At 41.1% G+C, this 19,188-nt stretch overlaps 2 long non-coding RNA genes across 2 annotated transcripts; both read right to left on the bottom strand.

Annotated features, from left to right (window-relative positions):
* Positions 1-99: 99 nt before the first annotated feature.
* LOC135478993 (uncharacterized) lies at positions 100-3,610 on the bottom strand. Its single transcript, XR_010445799.1, has 3 exons — positions 3,402-3,610; positions 2,121-2,267; positions 100-653 (listed from the first exon to the last, which is right to left on the bottom strand). It is a non-coding gene; the product is annotated as an uncharacterized LOC135478993 (long non-coding RNA).
* Positions 3,611-5,905: 2,295 nt separating this feature from the next.
* On the bottom strand, positions 5,906-18,170 carry LOC135479011 (uncharacterized). The gene is made up of 4 exons (XR_010445810.1): positions 18,114-18,170; positions 8,105-8,157; positions 7,792-7,864; positions 5,906-6,307 (listed from the first exon to the last, which is right to left on the bottom strand). It is a non-coding gene; the product is annotated as an uncharacterized LOC135479011 (long non-coding RNA).
* Positions 18,171-19,188: the final 1,018 nt, after the last annotated feature.

Below are 19,188 nucleotides of genomic sequence, written 5' to 3'. Positions count from 1 at the left end.
AAACAAAACAGGGTTGCCAAAATATATTTTTTATATTTAAGCTTTTTAAATATAATTACACAATGTTTACACTATCGAACACGAGTTGTGAAAGCGTTCAGTTCACACACGAGCGTGAGAACGAGGCAAAAGCACTAGAATGCCATTTGGAAATCTTATACATATTACAACTAGAATGAAGTTTAAAAGCAGATGCAAATCTTTAAAAGCAAAAAATAGAAAATTTGTTGGTTTTCCCTTTACCAGTGATATCAAGACAGTTTTGTTTGTAAAAGTAAAGCATTAGCTTATTTGCTCATAAAATTTTTAATTTTTTGGTACTTAAATCTTCAGGTCAGTGGTGGATCCAGGCTTTAAACGTCGTTAATGCAGGCAATCGTCGCACAAAGGTCATTGGCAAGGTTTCTCGGTCAAATAGGTCTCGCTTGTTCATCGCTCTATATGGACCTTCTGGCACCTGCATTGTAGTAACGTCCCTCAACGCATTCTAGTCAAGATTTTTCGAATCCTAACAGACCACACTCGCGAGGGCGACGTGTAAACTCCGCTTCACCTTTGCCACCAGGAGCAGGATTCAACATAGCGCTGCTATCTACGGAGAGGGCTCGGATCTTGGTCAACTCCTTGTATAGACAAACTGATGGCAAGGGTGACTGCACAAACATTAAAGGAGTAGAAAACAGAAGAACGGTGAAAACTTCTAATAAAAGGTGAGAAAAGATATTCTCAAATTTGGTTTCCACGATTTCTGCCTTCCCATGTGCCAATAGTACTGCAATATTGCCAAAGTAGGGTTACGTCGGAATTATTTATTCATTCTTTCTTAAATGAGAAAAGAACAGATAGTATTGTATACAAGGTATTTGGGGGCACCTCTTCTAATAATAGAAGTCCAACAACTGTGTACATAAATATATACGTCTTACAGACAGATGTAATGCATGTGTAACAAATTTAGTAAAACTGTTGTTTACATCAAAACAGGTGTGTCACGTCACACTCGAAACCACTTGTGTTTTTACTGTTTTTGGTTGTTAAAATATATGACTTATACCAAGGAGGTCAAATTTATGAGTGGACGAAAGAGGAATGCCGGGCGAAAACCACACACACACTATTTGTGGAAGACAATAGGATAGTTTCGAGTTTGAATTCTTTTGTCGTTGAAGGTAAAAATAGTCCTCCTATATCATGTGACTTGTGAAAAATGTTAGGCAGCCTATGTAGATATTCATTCACCTCATTTTTCTCAGCGTATTCCATAGGGAAAAATGACACTTTTTTCTTTTACAAACTTCAAGTTCACAAAAGTTCAACTCCTCAGTTTTCTCCATCGTTTGTCTACTCTAAGTAAATTTTTGCGAATTTTTTTTTAATAAATTATACTGTGTCACCGGAATAGTTGCCTAGCATTTTGACAGGTCACATGATACAGTAGGACATTTTCACTATTAGCGATAGATGAGTTCTAGCTCGAAACCCCCTCCTTTTGGTCGTCAATGAAATTTAGACTGCGCAAATGGTCTCACCAGCGTCATCAACCCTTACTGTTACCATGGCCACGAACAGCGAGGGCAGTGAATTGTGCAAACTCACTGTTCAAAGGCATTATTAAGCCCGCACCTCGGTTATCTGTGATTGAACGACAAGCGTTTTTAGGTCCTATGTTTAAATATATATCCGTTTGACGAGATTCAGTGTTTCTGCTTAATCTACTCTATATGTATGACTCAAAGTATTCATCCATACAATATCCATGGATACTGCCAACAAGGCTGAAAAGGCGAAATTGCGTCTTGTGTGACCCACTATTTGAATTACAATATCTATTCGGATGTACTTCTGTTTTTAAGTACTAACCCTTTCTGTAGTACATGTACTTATTTTTATTCTATATTTATTGCACATTTGTACATTATATGGTCAGCAATATCTGAAATAATTTACTTTATTTGGTTGGTGTTTTACGCCGTACTCAAGAATATTTCACTTATACGATGGTGGCCAGCATTATGGTGGGAAGAAACCGGGTAGAGCCCAGGTGGGACCCAAGACCATCCGCAGATATCTGAAATAAACAAAATTTGTAATTAGCAAAAATAACAAGGAGATAAAGAGACCTTTGGTACGTCAGTTGATCTTGTACAATGAGCCGACTGTACGGCACGTTGGCGAAGGATCATCTGGGAAATCTTCGGAGTGGCTCCTTCCAATTTCTTCAGGGTGATCTTGCGAATTTCGGCAGATCCTGGGGGTGTTCGATCACTCTGTAGAAAAAAAAAACATAAGCTACTCCAGTTTATTTGTGCTTTAACCTGTTGATTTGGAGACAGACCACATGCTAGCAATTGCCCTTTCAGTAGCGACAGGCCTCTTGTCTATAGTGACCATACTGTGCATTACAGTTTTTACCAGGTACAGCTCTCCGTAAGCCGCCCTTGGTCATTTCCCTATACCTTCCCGAGTTTCACGGTTTTGTTACGCAATGGCGCAGGGGAGTCAAGTGACCGAAAATTAAATTTCATTAAAGTTCATTTAATTTTAGCAGTGATAAACATTCTGGATGTTAAAACAATTCTTCTCCATTGATACATAGGACACCCACGCATTGCCCCTTAGAACTGCCCCTTTGTATATATTATGGGAGTTTGTACATTAAGCTGTGGTGGGAGTGGCGCTATCGGAATGCTTTGTAGATTGATAGTATTTAACGTTATACCCATGAATTTCTCACTATCCTCAATGGCGATCAGGTTTATCAGTGGAGGAAAGGGGAGAGCCGGCGTTTTTTTTCAAAGCCTTTTTATTTATTTATTTATTTATTTGATTATAGTATTGCGGTACTCAAACAAACAAGTCTGTTTTTATTTTTTTTTTTTTTTGATTGGTGTTTTACGCCGTACTCAAGAATATTTTACTTATACGACGGCGGCCAGCATTATGGTGGGTGGAAACCGGGCAGAACCCGGAGGAAACCCACGACCATCCGCAGGTAGCTGACAGACCTTCCCACATACGGCCGGAGAGAAAGCCAGCATGAGTTGGACTTGAACTCACAGCGACCGCATTGGTGAGAGACTCCTGGGTCATTACGCTGCTCTAAAGCGCTAACCAACTGAGCCACGGAGGCCCCAACATGTCTGTTATAAGCTAACTAAACATAATATGATCATTTATTTATTTGACTCTTGTTTAAAAGAGTAGTCAGGAGTTCATCACTAATACGATGGCTGTCAGTATTATAGGTCGAGAAAATCCGACTAACCGGGGAAAACTACCGCCCTTTGACAAGTTAACGACAAAAGCACATAACCGACGACGATCGCTTATTGTCAGCAAGGTCCCAGGATCAGTGAGATCAGAGAATAATACTCAAACATATCATCTAAACAAATGCCTACCTTAATTAAACAATTCTGGCGCTCGCCTACGACGCCTCTTCTTGCCATAGGGCTGGCGCACGGAGTTCTATCCCGACTCCTCTGTCCCAAGAGTAGTGGCGTAGAAGGTTTGGACGTTTTTGACGGTGGTGATTCCGGGGAGGCGCCTTGCAGACTTTGGCGGGAACACAGCTCTCTTTTAGAAATGACACGATTTCGGATGATGTCCGTTGGCGTGCTCCTGCCGGCTTGGGAACGGTGTGAGCGCACCAGCGTGTTCTGTCTGCTGACATAGCCCTGGACAAAGGGCAACAGAGACGGGATGGACAATATTTGCGAGGCTGATGGTCGTTTCTCCGGAGAAGCTTGCAGACACACCTTGGCTAGGTCCTGGATTATCGGGCCAAATTTTCTGTACCACAGAAAAATGAATGAATGAATGCTTTGGGTTTAACATCATACTTAACAATTTTTCAATCATATGACGACGAGGAGTTATTAGGTGTGTGTGTATATATACTATATACTGTGTCTTGTGACATGGCGAGTCCAAGCCGCCAAAGTGCTGCCGTCAATGAAGTATCATGCCAAAGACACCCGACAGGACACCCGACAGGACACTCCATCAAGTCACATTATACCGTCGACTAGTCATGTTTCCTTGCGCCAACCTCTCAGCACTGTTATTATGTGAAAAGCGTTCTGATGTAATGAAAAGACCTGTAACAGTTTGAGCCACTGGAATACTAGCCTTGCCCACAAAAGCCCACAGAAGAACAACCAGCATAATTTTGTTGAAAATAGACGAAGCGCTCCGAGAAAGTTGTCTCGGCAACGCCGTGCACTGTTACAGTTCCGAACAACATATAAACGGTCATAATATTATAGAAAATATGGCACAACAGTTCAAAATTGGAACTTGACACGTCACTTCTTATTGTGAAGCCATGAACTAAGCCTAATTTCGTAACAAGGAAATCATTGGGAAAAAAAGAACCCCGAAGAGTTTTTACGTGCATACAAACAGCCATAATTTTGTCAAGAAATGAACAAAATCCATTAACAAAACGGCCCGAAATTCAAACTTGAAGGCTTTAATTCAATACGGTGTGGGGCCTCCGTGGCTCAGTCGGTTAGCGCGCTAGCGCAGCGTAATGACCCAGGAGCCTCTCACCAATGCGGTCGCTGTGAGTTCAAGTCCAGCTCATGCTGGCTTCCTCTCCGGCCGTACGTGAGAAGGTCTGAAGTCAATACGGTGAACTAATGTTCGGAAAATTTGTCTGACGGACAGATCGACTGATGGACTCTCGAAAAGGGTTCAAACCTACTGTCCTCCTGTAGGTGAAGAATTAATAACCATCACAGGTACGCTGTATTTGGAACAAGACCGTCAGAGTCTTGCAAGTGAGCAGGTATCCAAGCCAGCTGTATCATCACAAAGAATGTAAGCACAATCTAGCGAATACATATGGATTGATTTATGTATTTATTTATTTGGTGTTTAACGCCGTATTCTAGAATATTTCCTTTTAATCACGACGGACAGGTTTATGAGTGGAGGAAACCGGAGTGCCCATTCGCCGGGTACTGGACACACTTCCTGACTTTACAGCTTCAAGCGAAGAACAACACCTGATTTCCGAACATGTGAGGATATTGGTCAAGAGCGAGACAGCTGCAGCGAGCCAGCGCTTTAACTAACCCTTACAGTGAGGCCTCTAAAGCAAACTACATACTTATTACTCACGCAGGCAGAGGGGGATATTCACACTTCACAATCTTCATGGCAAGCTGGATGATATTTGAAGCATCAAAGGGAACACGAAGAGCACATAACTCGTACAAGACGCAACCCACCGACCAAATGTCGCTTTTGTGATTATAGCTGGAAGAGTTAAGGTGCTGAAAATACGAGGAAAATGGAAAATCGAAGGTGTCAGATCGACTGAATGATTATTGTTTAACGCCATACACAAGACCTTTTCTCTGGTGCGATCATTTTTTGGGGTGGAAGAAATCCGTGGTAAACAACCGACCTTTGACTTGGTCCTAACATTCCTTTTCTCTTGTGATACATAAATACACGCCATATTGGTGAAAAATACGCCATATTGGTGAAAAGTACACCATATTGGTGGAATGCCATATTGGTGGACTGCATGCCATATTGGTGGAATTCACGCTATATTGGTTGAATTATCGCCTTTTCGGTGACAATATTGACAATCAGTCTTCAAGGAACTGCGCAAACGGCCAAGTGAACGTCGTCGTGAATTCAATACGGCAGACTGTTTAGGGAAAACAAAACGTATGGATGTCCAAAATATGAAATAAATCGGGCATAATTTTATCACAAATGAAACAAAACTTCACACAATTCAAAATTAATCTGTAAGTCGTCACGTTTAAGTCTTGTACCAAGTTTCATTTAATTTCTTTGAACTAGTCTATATATTTTTTTAATTGGTGTTTTACACCGTACTCAAGAATATTTCACTTATACGACTGCGGCCAGCATTATGGGGGTATGAAACCGGGCAGAGTCCGGGGGAAAGCCAGGAATGAACTATTCTAAGCCCAGGAAATAGATTCCTGACCAGGTGACTGACAGACGGGCGGACGCTCGGATGGATAGCCGAGGTATGATCCTCTAGTCCCTTCCGATACCGGTAGATGACTAATCCTGACATCTTTTCAGGGTTTATCTATGACCACAGAAAACAGATGACCAAGGAAAACAGATGACCAAAGAAAACAGATGACCAAAGGATGCGGCTGCTTCCTGCATATTTCCGGACTCAGGTAATATGGTGTTCCAATGGCCGTCAGAGCAAAGCCGCTGTTGTCGCTCACAACACGCGATATGCCGAAATCTCCCAGCTTGATGATGTTATCAATCGTTATGAAGATGTTCTGTGTTTTCAGATCTGGAACGAAAAGATTGATTTTGTGAAATGTGTTAAACGCCGTGTTTCAGGATTTTTCAGTTAGGCTCTATTAATGGCGGTTATAGTCTTATGAGTGGAGTAAATCAAAATGCCCAAAGTAAACAACCGACGTGCGCCAGCTACGTCATACATCTCTATTAAAACTTTAAAAAGTAGCAAAAACAGCGAGAGCTGGGTTCGAACAGTAACCGACAAAGAGTCTGATAGTTTCAACGAGGCATGGAGAGTATCATGTTAAAGGTATCATGCTTGTGATGTAATTAACGGAAAGTCAAACGGCTATGTCATATGCCTGGAATATCCACTGTCTGCCCGGCATCACTGAAAACTGATGACCGCTTCTCTCTTGTGTGTTACCGGCTTTTTTTCTTATTTGTATAATTTCTTACATACCTTTGTCTTTGGGAGTATGTGTTAAACGTTGTTGTGGAAATGAATCTTGCGATTATCGACTTGGAACGCCCTTTTCGGACTACGAATGGTGTATGAATGTCGGACATGACACTTTTATTTATTTTCATACAGTTTCAGCTTTATGGATATAGAAAATGAGAGTTCTTAATGAAACTTCCACCCTTTGCTAGGCACTAAGCCGGATTCCAGTCTGTACGTATGAGCCTTCCTTGGCTCATGGAAATATTTAATTTGATTTATTTGATTGAAAGATTTACACCCTACTCAAGGGTATTTCATTTATACGACGGCGGCCAGCATTATGGTGGAAGGAGCACGGGTAGAGGTAGAAAGAACCCACCACCATCCGCAAGTTGCTAAGAGACCTTCCAGAGTACGACCGGAAATGTGGCCAACATGAGCTGGATTGGAACTCTCGGCGATCGTATTGGTGTATTTTGTACACACCCAACCCACATTTAAGGAAAAAGCCTAAATGAAGGCCAACAGCCACACTGCAGCCACACCAAGAGACACCGACAGCCACACTGACACCCACAGCCACTCCGACAGAATTCTAGAATATTTCTATTTCGGCAGCCACACCGACAGATACCGGCAGCCACAATGACACCTACTGCCACACCGACTTCTACATCGAGAGCCACACTGACACCGACAGAGACACCGACAGCGACACCGACAACTCCACAGACAGCCAAACGGACAACCAGACAGACAACCATACCGACAGTGACACTGACAACCAGACAGACAAACACACCGACAGCCACAGCGACAGTGACAGCCACACCGACAGCCACACCTGAAGTGTGGTGTATTTCACATAAATTATTGTATTTCACCTAAAGTTTGATACATAATAATCTACGTTTAGAAGCACATAAACGCCTTAAAAAGATGCTTTTGATGCCAGCACATGAGCTTGGATGACCAGAAATGAAACAAAATTGCCTTAAAAAAAAGTCTTAATTGATAGTAGAATGTTGAGGATTCCATCAGAATGAAGCGAAGAATTATGTGAAATACAGTATTCAAAATATACTTACCACGGTGAAGGATGTGTCGATTGTGTATGTACTTAACGGCAAAACAAATCTGAACAAACCAATCCAGTATCACCTGGAAATTAAAAAAAGAACACATTTTGGAGAATAAGAGTCTTTTACTGCAATTTAAGGTTAAGAAAGACTCAAAAAGCCTGTCTGAATATAACGCTGGAGATTCTGCTTTTGGTTATTACAATTATGAAAACACTAACTTTAAAATACGTATGAAACAAGGATGTGTGCCTAGGTACACGTGAATGCATATCTAGGTTAGATGTCTACTGTTATACTAGGTTATGCTGAATTCCCTTACGTCTTCTGAAAAGTGAACCCCGTTCTGGTGCACGATCTTCTGTCGAAGGTCACCTAGAAAGAAAAAGACGTATATTTAATGTAGTGACTGATGGAAAATTGAGACACAACAACAAATTTGAATTGATTTCATTGGTGCTTTACGCTGTACTGAAGACTATTTCGCACTACGACCGCCAGCATTATGGTGGGGGTGGTGGTGGGGGGGGGGGAACCCACGACCATCTACAAAATGGTAGCAGACGTTCCCACGTACCACCGTGGAGAAAAGCAGTATGTACTGGGCTTAAATTCACTAAGACTTCACTGGTAGGAGGCTTCAGGGTCATTGCCCTGGGATAGCACGGTAACCTGTCTGTCACGGAGGCCACCTGAATGGTAAAGGTTCAACAACAACGAAATGTTTACGTCCATAAGTTAGTGATTTCTGTCTCAAAGTAGGTATTACATTTATCAAAACGTTTCTCAAGCGCTGTGAAAAACATATCTCCCCTCATTTAGGATATGCACATATGCCAATGATATGAATGAGAAAGACAAGTTACCTACCCAATCGAGACTAAAACACATGGTTATGCAGTACCTTATTCCAAAATATAGGATCTTTGTCCCTATTACACAACGCACAAAAGCCAACCCATCAAACTGATGTCTAGAATATACAGACCAAATCAAAAGCGTTCACTCATTAAATCTTTTCTAATTGTATGGCATTAAATTTTAACACAAAGATATGCACTAGACCACGCAGAAGTTTTTAAATTTCCAACTTAATGAAGCTTGTGTATCCCTCTCAAGGGCACACTATCAGCATTTTCAAAAATTTCCGACAATGATAGTGTGAAATTAATCATCACAAATCTACTCAAGTCAATTGCATTTCTTTAGCTATAAACTATGGTATTTTTCAACATGCACAGAAGGGGTGCCTCACACGAGGATCGTCCTGCATGATACATATGTTGCAAATAGATGTTTTTGTCCATATCATTGTCGTAAAAATACTTACATTAATTTTAATTAATCACGCTTTGATATATGTCGCATACATTCATTGTTTGACAAGGGTTAGTTTGAGCTCTTTACTAAAGCATGTATAAGACATGTATAAAGCATATATAAAGCAAGCATAATGCAAGTATTAAGCATGGTACGTGGCCTAGGGGGTTAGCACGCCAGCACTGGGCAAGGCAATGATCTAAGAGCCTCTCATCAATGCGGTCGCCGTGAGTTCAAGACCAGCCCATGCTGGCTTCCTCTCCGGCCATAAGTGGGAAGGTCTTACAGAAACCTCCGGATGGTTGTAGGTTTCCTCCGGGCTCTGTCCGAATCCCCCCACCCCCACCCCACCCACCCTAATGCTGACCGCCGTCGTCAAAGTGAGTACGGCGTAAAATACCAATAAAATGAAATAAATAAATAAAGCATGATATGGCCGAAAATCTGCTAATCTGTGACATCAGGGGAGTCTCAAAATCCCATTCTCAGGTGATCAGTGCGAAAAACATATTCTTTCTTTAAAAACGAAATTAAGAATTTTTTAGTTGGTTCAGCTAAATACAAAAATGAGTTGCATTTGATTCTTATCTAAACCTCCTGAGCCTATATTTTCCGATAAATGTAAATCAAGAGATTTATAAGGGGAAATCCGTCACTGCACTGTTCTAAGCTGTCCGTTCGACAAGATAATATGCAAATGAGGCAGCACAAAGATTCCCACAATGCAACGTACGCTTGTGGATCGCACGCGTAAACAACACAATAGATTAAAAACGAATTTAAAACGAAAAAAAGTCTAGTGAACCAAATACGATCTTCCTGTCTATCGAGAATGTTTTGTAAAGTATTCGTAATTCACGTCGATCTGTACGGCAAAACTGAAGTTACATGGTGGGCCGCATATTTACAACACAGTACCTTGTCTGACATTTCAAGTTCACTGAGGTAAGGGGAGGTAACTGACGAAAAAATTACGCTTGCTAAATACAGCGACCTGAGTGGGTTGATGGGCGAAGGGAAACACCGGATAAAACTGAAAATTCGAACGTTCACTCGAGGACAGGCACGTGTCAGTAGACATCTTGAAGTCTCAATTTTATGTAGATGACGTCTAAAATAACACCACAATTATTTCGGCGTCGGCAGTATGTGTCGTTGACTAACATACAATTACGACGATAAACTCTTCCACGCGATATAAACAGCAACCACAGCTTTAAGAAAACGCTAACGTTAATGTAAGATCGACATAAATTAAACACTGTCCATAAATATAAGTGGATTTATTTCAGTAAAATGAATTTGAAGCTTTGGATTCTACGGTGGACATTTCTCACTATATTAGAACCAGTAACTTTACATCAGGTTTCTGCCACATAACACACATATACAGCAAGATACCCTCATATACATAAAGACCTATGACTGCATTCGCTGAATGGATGTTGGAATGAATTATTTCACTCAAAAATGTCAATGTGACGTCATAATGCCCTCTGGGTCAGTACAGACCACCGTATAATTTGATGTTTTAAAACGGTTTCACTCGGTTGGAAAAAGTCCTAAAAAATACATCAAAGCAATTTCCTGGACAGTATTCAATGGTTCTTAATGTGATATATACTTTGTTTTAGTGTTTTCTTTGCATTTAACAAACGCCAACCCGATGTCTGATGTTGTATGCATATTTGTATTCGTTGGTATATCGATCGGATTCCGGGTTTGTTCCATGCACGGCATACAGCTTAAAGCTATGTAAACAGATAATATTCTGTCTGACAGTTTTCTACTTTTTTGACCACAATTATGTTATAATTTTCAGAGAGATCGACTTACCGCCGTCAGCGAATTCCATAACTACATGCAGCAGGCCATTTTCCACGAACGCCTCGCAATATCGGATAACATTGGTGTGTTTACAACGAGCCAAAATGGCGACTTCTGTCAAAGCTTGATCCAAGTCTTTCTCACACAGTGTCTGCAGTTCGATTTTTTTCACCACCAAATTCTTCTCCGTGGAGTTATGCGTCCCCTTACGACGAACCAAGCAAGCCTGGCCAAAAGTTCCCCGGCCCAACACACGAATCAGCTGATATTTGTGTGACATATTGTCCCTGTCACAACCGCCAATGGAATGTTATGGAGACTGTTCCAGTCGGTTTTTGCAGTTACCATACAACTACAATACAGACTTCACACTTGACCAAAAACTGCTCCTGGTTGTTTTGCCCTCAAGCAAGGCGTACCGTCGTTTGGTAACACAAAGTTTTGAAAAGTATGCAGAACACATGCAAAAGAGCTATTTAGATGCAGAATTTGACAGTACAATAGCCACCCTGTATAGTCATACTGCGCTAATGTCGTGAACGCGTTTTCGGGATAACTGGACCGGGGAGGGATATTTCGTGTCATGTTACACCAAGGACGAGTTAAGCCTGAAACGGCGCGCGCTCTAATAGTGTTTTCGCATGTATTGATTCCGCCACTGGAACCTGTTATGAGTGATATACGAGAACAAAATATATGTGTTATGTTAAAAATATGCGCCCTCCAACACTGCGCCCGCCCATACAGCTGTTGCTGACAAAGCCTTCTGACGTTCGCTTTTGTAGTCTTAGGGTAAATCAGTTTACTTGATTCGGGAGAGGGAAATGGTCTGTAGTCGACAAGGGCGTATGCTTAAAAATCGCTCAAACATAGCAGGGGAGAGAGTTCAAACCCGACCATCCACAAGGAATTTGAAAATTGCCCAACTGTCACTGCTGACAGCAAGCTTAGCATGCTTCTTGGAATCTAGATGGCGTGCGGGAATATAGTGACAAGAGCAAGTGTCAGGGCTGTGTTTTTAGTGGGCAAGTTTTCTCTTGGATTGTTGTGACAAAAATCCATGGTGCATCTTACCATGTTACTGTGAATTGCTTAGTCAATTTCTGTTAAAGAAATGATAGCAGATCGCAAAGAGCTCTGGACCAGATTGGGACAGAAAAACAAGGTACACTAATACCGTAATCTTTACGATGTCCTACCATAACCGGAAGGTAAGAGTTGTTTTACGTTTGCAGTAAATCCCTTAATTACCAAATTCATAGCGTGCAATACCTATAATTACGAAGGTAACTGTAAATAGTCTTTACGACATTTACAGTTATTTCAAGGATCAGCGTCAATTTGAAGGTACTTAGTTGACAACCCCAACAGTCGATTGCTGTAAAATTTACGTTATTTTTGTTACAGTGTACAGATAACTTTTGTCCATCATTTATAAATACGTTAATGGTCAACTATAATGGCGTTTTACGGGTATGCTTCCATGCACCAGATATGTCCCCATCCATATTTTTTACATAATTTCGTATGTGTGCTTTCAATCACATTTTAAGTTGTCGCAAATATTCTGTTTTAACTATCGCAGCACATTAGGTGCAGAAGGTTCCTAGGCCCCGGAAGCTCCGCGACCCTAGATTGTCATAGATCATATTCCTCGCAGCGCATGCGCTCCTCTCTACGTTAGCTTTACATCACTGTCTGACTAGCAAAGTTTGTACAGAAATTTTAAATATAGCCGAGGTCACAGGCGGCCATGGTGATCAGACAGGAAGTGATGTCACAAAACACAAAAACCTTAACATTTGTTTCTAATAATGCTTTATTCATACGTATTCTCTTTATGTAAAGTATACACAACGTAACTCCAGAAACAATTTTATTGCTCAATGCTGATGAAATGTGTAGTTCCGCGAGAGGGCCATAGTGATGAGGCCATGTGTAAGCAAGCCGACATGCGCCGTTATTTGTGACGATCAAAGAAAATCTAGCTCTAAATTGTATTGCGACCAAGGCTGAGTATTCTATCTGAAACAGCGTGAGGTGTTTGGTGCTCCAATAAATTGTGACGTTGGTTGAAACTGTGTTAACCACAGAGAGAAAAATGGCAAGTTCGGCTTTTGTTCAGGTCGTGTTCAATTTTCTAAATCAAACGAAACCATATATTTTTTCTAATATCATATTTTTTGTGAGAAAAAAGTCAAGTTGAGAATTGAAAGTGGTTGTGGTAATTGCATTACAAGAGTTCCCTCCTGACCGCGGTGCATCAAAGGGAGTGAAAGGTTTCATTCTTTCCAGTGAAGCCGTGTATAACTCATTCACTCCAACGCGCGGCTCAGGCCGCATGCAGAGTGTTCTGTCTCAACCAGAGGAGCGGGTATATCCGCACGGCCGAGAGGACCTCATTTCCCGAGGAGCGGCTAAACCCGCATATGACACCACTTCTCACTGGGTGCATATTTTGCCTTCAAATGTTTTGTTTAAGTATAAATTAGTCAAAACACACCTGTCATGATCTCTTAGGCTTGTATTTACTGGTATTTTGGCGGGTTTTATTGGCTTGAATGCCTAACAACAACAAAATTAGGCCCTTTTTTTCGAGTCACACACGCTTGAGTGTAAACATGTCTTCGTTGGCCGAATCCAGCGAAGAAGAGGATTGTTCAGGTTTCACAACCGATGATAGACCGTCTGCTGACAGAGAATGTGACACTGAATCAGATATTAGTGTATCGGAAAGTGAATCTCATGATGACGACATTATTTTGTTTTATGTTCATTATTCATTCTGAAAGGAGTGTGTAGGCCTAACCTGAATATAACTGACCAATGATTCTGTCCCGCTTTGTCACGTGATAGAATCTAGGGCAACTACTGACCAATGAACGACGAATGCATTCGGCGGCAAAATGTTTTGGTATTTTTGCGTAGCTGAAGTGAGAAAACGTCTGACTATAGTACGGCTCTATTCAACATTTCAACAAACCCACGATAAATAACTGGTTTCTCTGTATTTCCTCATAGTTTGATGACTTAGAAACAAATACTTTTATTCAGAAAAGCGAGGGTTATGTACAGGAATTCCGCTATCACCACCTCCAAAAATACAATACCTTTCGCTGGTGTCGCATTTTCTGTGAATGTTCAGTTCGATAATCCCATTTTATAGATGTCTTTATGAATGTACGTCCACAACCACACTAATATTTTACAAGATTACGTAGAATAAACATAAATGACAAAAATCAACAATCTTTAGAATGCTAAGATAGAAAAATGCTCAGCGTCACTCGCCGTTACAGTGTAATCTCACACAGAGGCGAGTAGGGCCGTTGAGGCTGATCGCTGACGCCTGCTCGGGCGGAAGGCAGGCACGGCTACAGCCCACCGCTGTACTGGCGGCTGCAGGGAGCTGTCGGAGTCAATGAGATAAGCACTTGGGCTTGAACAAAGGTTTTGCAACGTGTCACGAAGAGTCTCACGAAAATCCCGGACCAAAGTGATTCTATTCAGACACAACGGCCGCAATTCTGTTCCAGTTATGTAATACATTGTTAGCCTGCAACGCAATTTACACATTTCAGTCATTTAATTCAGCGAAAAAAGTAAAATACTACGTAAAATGGTTTTCAGATTTTTTAACGGTCCTCAGACCTTACACAACGGCGGCCAGCATTATGGTGGGAGGAAACCGGACACAGCCCGCGGGAAGGCCACAACCATCCGCAAGTTTCTTGCAGACTTTCCCACATACGGCCGGAGAGCAAGCAACTAAGAGCTGGACTTGAACTCACAACAACCGCAGAGTGTCTTTTTTGACACATACATATTAATATTCATGCTAACTTAAATATTAAGTTTTCCTCATTTATTCACTTAAATAATGATCTCGATGAGAGATAAATCAATCCCCATGGCACAATTGTGTTTTTCTCTCAACACAACTATTAATTTATTGGCCACCATGTGCTTGGCCAATTAACCGTTTTGTGGCTTCCTCTCCGGTCATACGTAGGAAGGTCTAGCAGTAAACTGCGGATGATCTTGGGTTTCCCTCGGGTTTTGCCCGGCTTCCGCCCACCATAATGCTGACCGTTGTGGTATAATTGAAAAAATCTTGAGTGCGGGGTAAAACACCAATTAAGCCAACAGAAAAACAAAATTAGCGTTTCAAATATTACTTTGCCTTTCCAAAAGCTATTAATGTTTCTTTTCCCGCAAAACAATGTAAAAAGACACGATCTTCGATATTGTCTCATTACATGGCTGTAAACATAATTATTTGGATCGATGCTAAATTGTCGACAGTGAATTAGTTTCTGTTCACAGTCTTGGAGCAAAACATTTTGCACTGATATAGTTGTTTCCAGAAGCCGAGGAATGTAAAGCTTTGGCACAAATACCATTGCAATACTTTGTTTGGTTTCTTAGTACAAAAATAACAATCCAATTCTGTTCTGCCTCATTCCTTGTGAATGAGTAGATGCTTTTATAATGAAATGGAGATATGAAGTCATATGATGATCACAAGATGTCTAGGTGATGAACAGGTAAAAAGCTACAATAGAGGAGAAACAACGTTCGTTAGGTATTTTCGTCGTACAGTTAAAGGAGATGCATCCACATATTATGAGTTCAATTATGACAAGTGAATTAAATGCAGTGCATATATCTCAAAATCTCAGTACACATATCTCAAAACGTTATAACAGCATGTAAAATAAGATACATTCAAAGTTCTACCTATTCTGACAACTTAAGAAATGGCAAAATTATCCCTGCCAAAAAGTGACGGACTACTTTTATGTTCATCTAGGTTACAACTATTAATTTATTGGCCACCGTGATAAGGGCCTTTCACTAGTAGCTGGAATGTAGTGTATTACTACGGGCCGGCAGAGGTATAATTAGATGAAAGCATAACCGAACACGTGCTTATAGAGCTAACAGTATGTTTAACGAAATGACGCTAACAAAGAAGGTATATCGTGATTAAATATCTACAGATCACCATTACAGACACCCTTAGAATGTTATCTAGGCGAACATGTGTGTGGCAATACAGTAAATATAAGCGTCAAGTCCGACATTCCTATACCATTCGTAGTCCGTAAAGGGCGTTCCAAGTCGATAATAGCAAGATCCGTTTCCACAACAACGTTTAACACTAACTCCCGAAGACAAAGGTATGTAAGAAATTCTACAAATAAGAAATAAAGCCGGTAACACGCAAAAGAGAAGCGGTCATCAGTTTTCAATGATGCCGGGCAGACAATGAATATTCCAGGCATGAATTCCATATCAAAGTTCAAATGCGTAGTGCGTGAATGAGTTCCATGTCAAATAGCTAAACAAGTATCTCAGTCGCGCTTTAATTGCAACTGTTCATAAAGGCATCATGCTGATGTAATTAGCATGGCTACCTTTACGGCCCCTAGCCCCAGGTTAAACGGTATTAGATACAGTTTGAAAATGACGAGCGTTACAGACCCTAACCGATCAGATTATGATTCAAAAGTAATGGTCGATTGCGTCTTTCCCGTTAATATGTAAAGATCTCATGCTACAAGAGGCGCCATCTATGATGTTACACATGACATACAAGATAGACGGTTACACTGGGCAAACAGCGCCGTCTATGTTGTTAAATACCATGTACGTGATAGATATGTACATAGGGATAACAGTGCCGTCTATGAGGTTGATCACAATGCAGATCGCCAGAGATTCTGAACGCTCTGTCCATACCTGCCAACGAGAGTGTTATATTCATTGTAAAATTTGAGAAACTTAGAATGAAGGCGTTTGGTGGAGTTTCCTTGACAAACTAGTTTTTGAACTAGCAACTTGTGACGCAGATTAAAGTCATCACAATTTACACAAGATCTGACAAATGCTACAAGGCGAGATATGTATACGCCATATGCTGGACCCTTTGGTATATTGCTATCTAAATAAGGATAATTTACAAAAAATTGAAATTATCCCTTTTGTCGTAAAGGCGGCGTGAAAGGAGACCTTGTCCGTCTTTGTACAGTAAACAATCAGAATACTTTTAAAGTTGACCATTCACTTTCGATATCAACAACAACATGCACCGAGCACAACGATATGTCTCTCTCACAGTAATCTACACAGTTTCATGATATGAAAATCACGGAAGTTTGTTCAGTTTCGTTCATAGTCAACTCACACTGTGGGCAGCTACACATGCAGGGGGAATCTGAGGGGATTGCAGTCTGTGACACGAGGTTTGTGTCGTCTGTGTTCAGGGCTGAACATCCGATACGACTGCAAACTGCTTGCCGTCGCAACATTCCATACACAGAATATACCAAAGAATAAACCGTGGCGTTACAAGTTCTATTTCCTTGGCCCTTTAATTGACGACGACCTTCAACGACGCCTGTGTGTGACGCTTTACACAAATAGTTAACAACCCCATCGCTCACATTACTAATGTTGATTCCAATGCCGTGAGAAAATCCATCTATATTTTCAGGAATGGTCCAAACTGCCTTGATTTTTCTACAGTGTGATTGGAATTCTGACTTGTTTTGAATAGATGTTTTTGAGTAGGCCTTATCCATTCATACTGGTTTGCGCCACGTGACCATAATACGATGGTCGAGTGATTAGACCACGTGTCCCTTCACTGGGAAATTTCGAATGAATCTAAGCCGAATATGGCGGTAATTATGATACTAAAATTAACCATTCTGATATTCAGCAGTTTGGCGTGCAGTGTGGTACCAGGTACTAGTCGACCAAGCGGTACATGTATTGTATTTTTATTGTAAGTTTATTTTTACGCACAGTAGAATCTACGTTAGCCACTGGTTGATAGCAGTCACGTGCAGTGGGAATACTTGATCACGCCACACTTCACTCGCGTGACCCCGCCAAACGGGTCTGTCTAGCCATTTGCATGTCACAATTTTCAAATCTAGACGAAAATAAAGTTTCTGCAAGTCGAAAATATCATCAAAAGCAAGTAAAATATGCCATCGTTTTGTGTATTACTTACAATTCTCTACCAGAAGGAAAACTGGCGTTATTTTAAACTTCAGCTAATTCCCTCAATTTTGAACGACGGAATTTACTGGTTTCATGGGTACCTTGGCCTACCTCTCCACAGATTACTGTTTTATTTCTGACCATCCCTTAACATCGGTGATATAACTTACCTGTGTCGTCCTGTGCAGAACCCAGACCAGTCTAGAAATTTCATAAAACTCTCTGTGTCAGCCTGGGATATCCAGCAGCAATAATTACAACTTTCATGTTCAAAAACAACTCTGCCTTTGGCCTAAATTCACTTCAGGAAAGTGGACAAAATAAACAATAAGTTTCCGGAAGTAAAACCATTAAGTTGAATATCCACTGCCACAAAATTACGACTGAAACGGAGCACTATCCTTTTACATTCATATCTCGTAGACGTTGAACCTTCCGATGTCAGTCATGCAGATGACCCATATTTGACGTCACGTTGTGAACTAGGGCCCGTTTCACAAAGCACATGTAGCGCTACGTTCTTGTAACTACCATGACCTCGAGTACTGGTCGCCATGGAAGTTAAGTGCACGTTACGTTACGTGCGCTTTGTAAAAGAGGTCCCTGATTTCCCGTAGTCCGTAGATCCTGTCCCAGTTGCATTTTTTATTTGTCAGTCTCGAGACAGATTTACAAAGATTGGATAAATTCTTTGATGGCTTATATAATAGTCTACTTGGTTACACGTGAGAGCTAAGCGGTCACAGAGAATTTTAGTTATCAGTATAGGCCTATGCGTTGGCCATAATTAGTTGACACTTAAATTTCTCATATGTCAATATATCTGTTTGTCCCGGCGTTTTACAGTCGTATTTCTATGATATATGTTATTACTTATTTATTTGATTGGTGTTTTATGCCGTACTCAAGAATATTTCACTTATACGACGGCGGCCAGCATTATGGTGGGTGGAAACCGGGCACAGCCCGGGGGAAACCTACGACCATCCGCAGGTTGCTGGCATGACCTTCCTACTTATGGCTGGAGAGGAAGCCAGCATGAGCTGGACTTGAACTCACAGCGACTGCATTGGTGAGAGGCTCCTGGGTCATTACGCTGCGCTAGCACGCTAACCGACTGGGCTACGGAGACCCCCCCCCCCCACCAACATTATCACAAAACGACAAAAATCACTCTTGAAACTCTCATTCATATGACCAACTGTGAATATCTTACGTTACATTTCCTACCATCTGCTATACTAG

This window comes from Liolophura sinensis, chromosome 12 (assembly GCF_032854445.1).
Source record: "Liolophura sinensis isolate JHLJ2023 chromosome 12, CUHK_Ljap_v2, whole genome shotgun sequence".
Lineage (NCBI taxonomy): Eukaryota > Metazoa > Mollusca > Polyplacophora > Chitonida > Chitonidae > Liolophura > Liolophura sinensis.
This window is presented reverse-complemented; position numbering and strand designations above follow the sequence as displayed.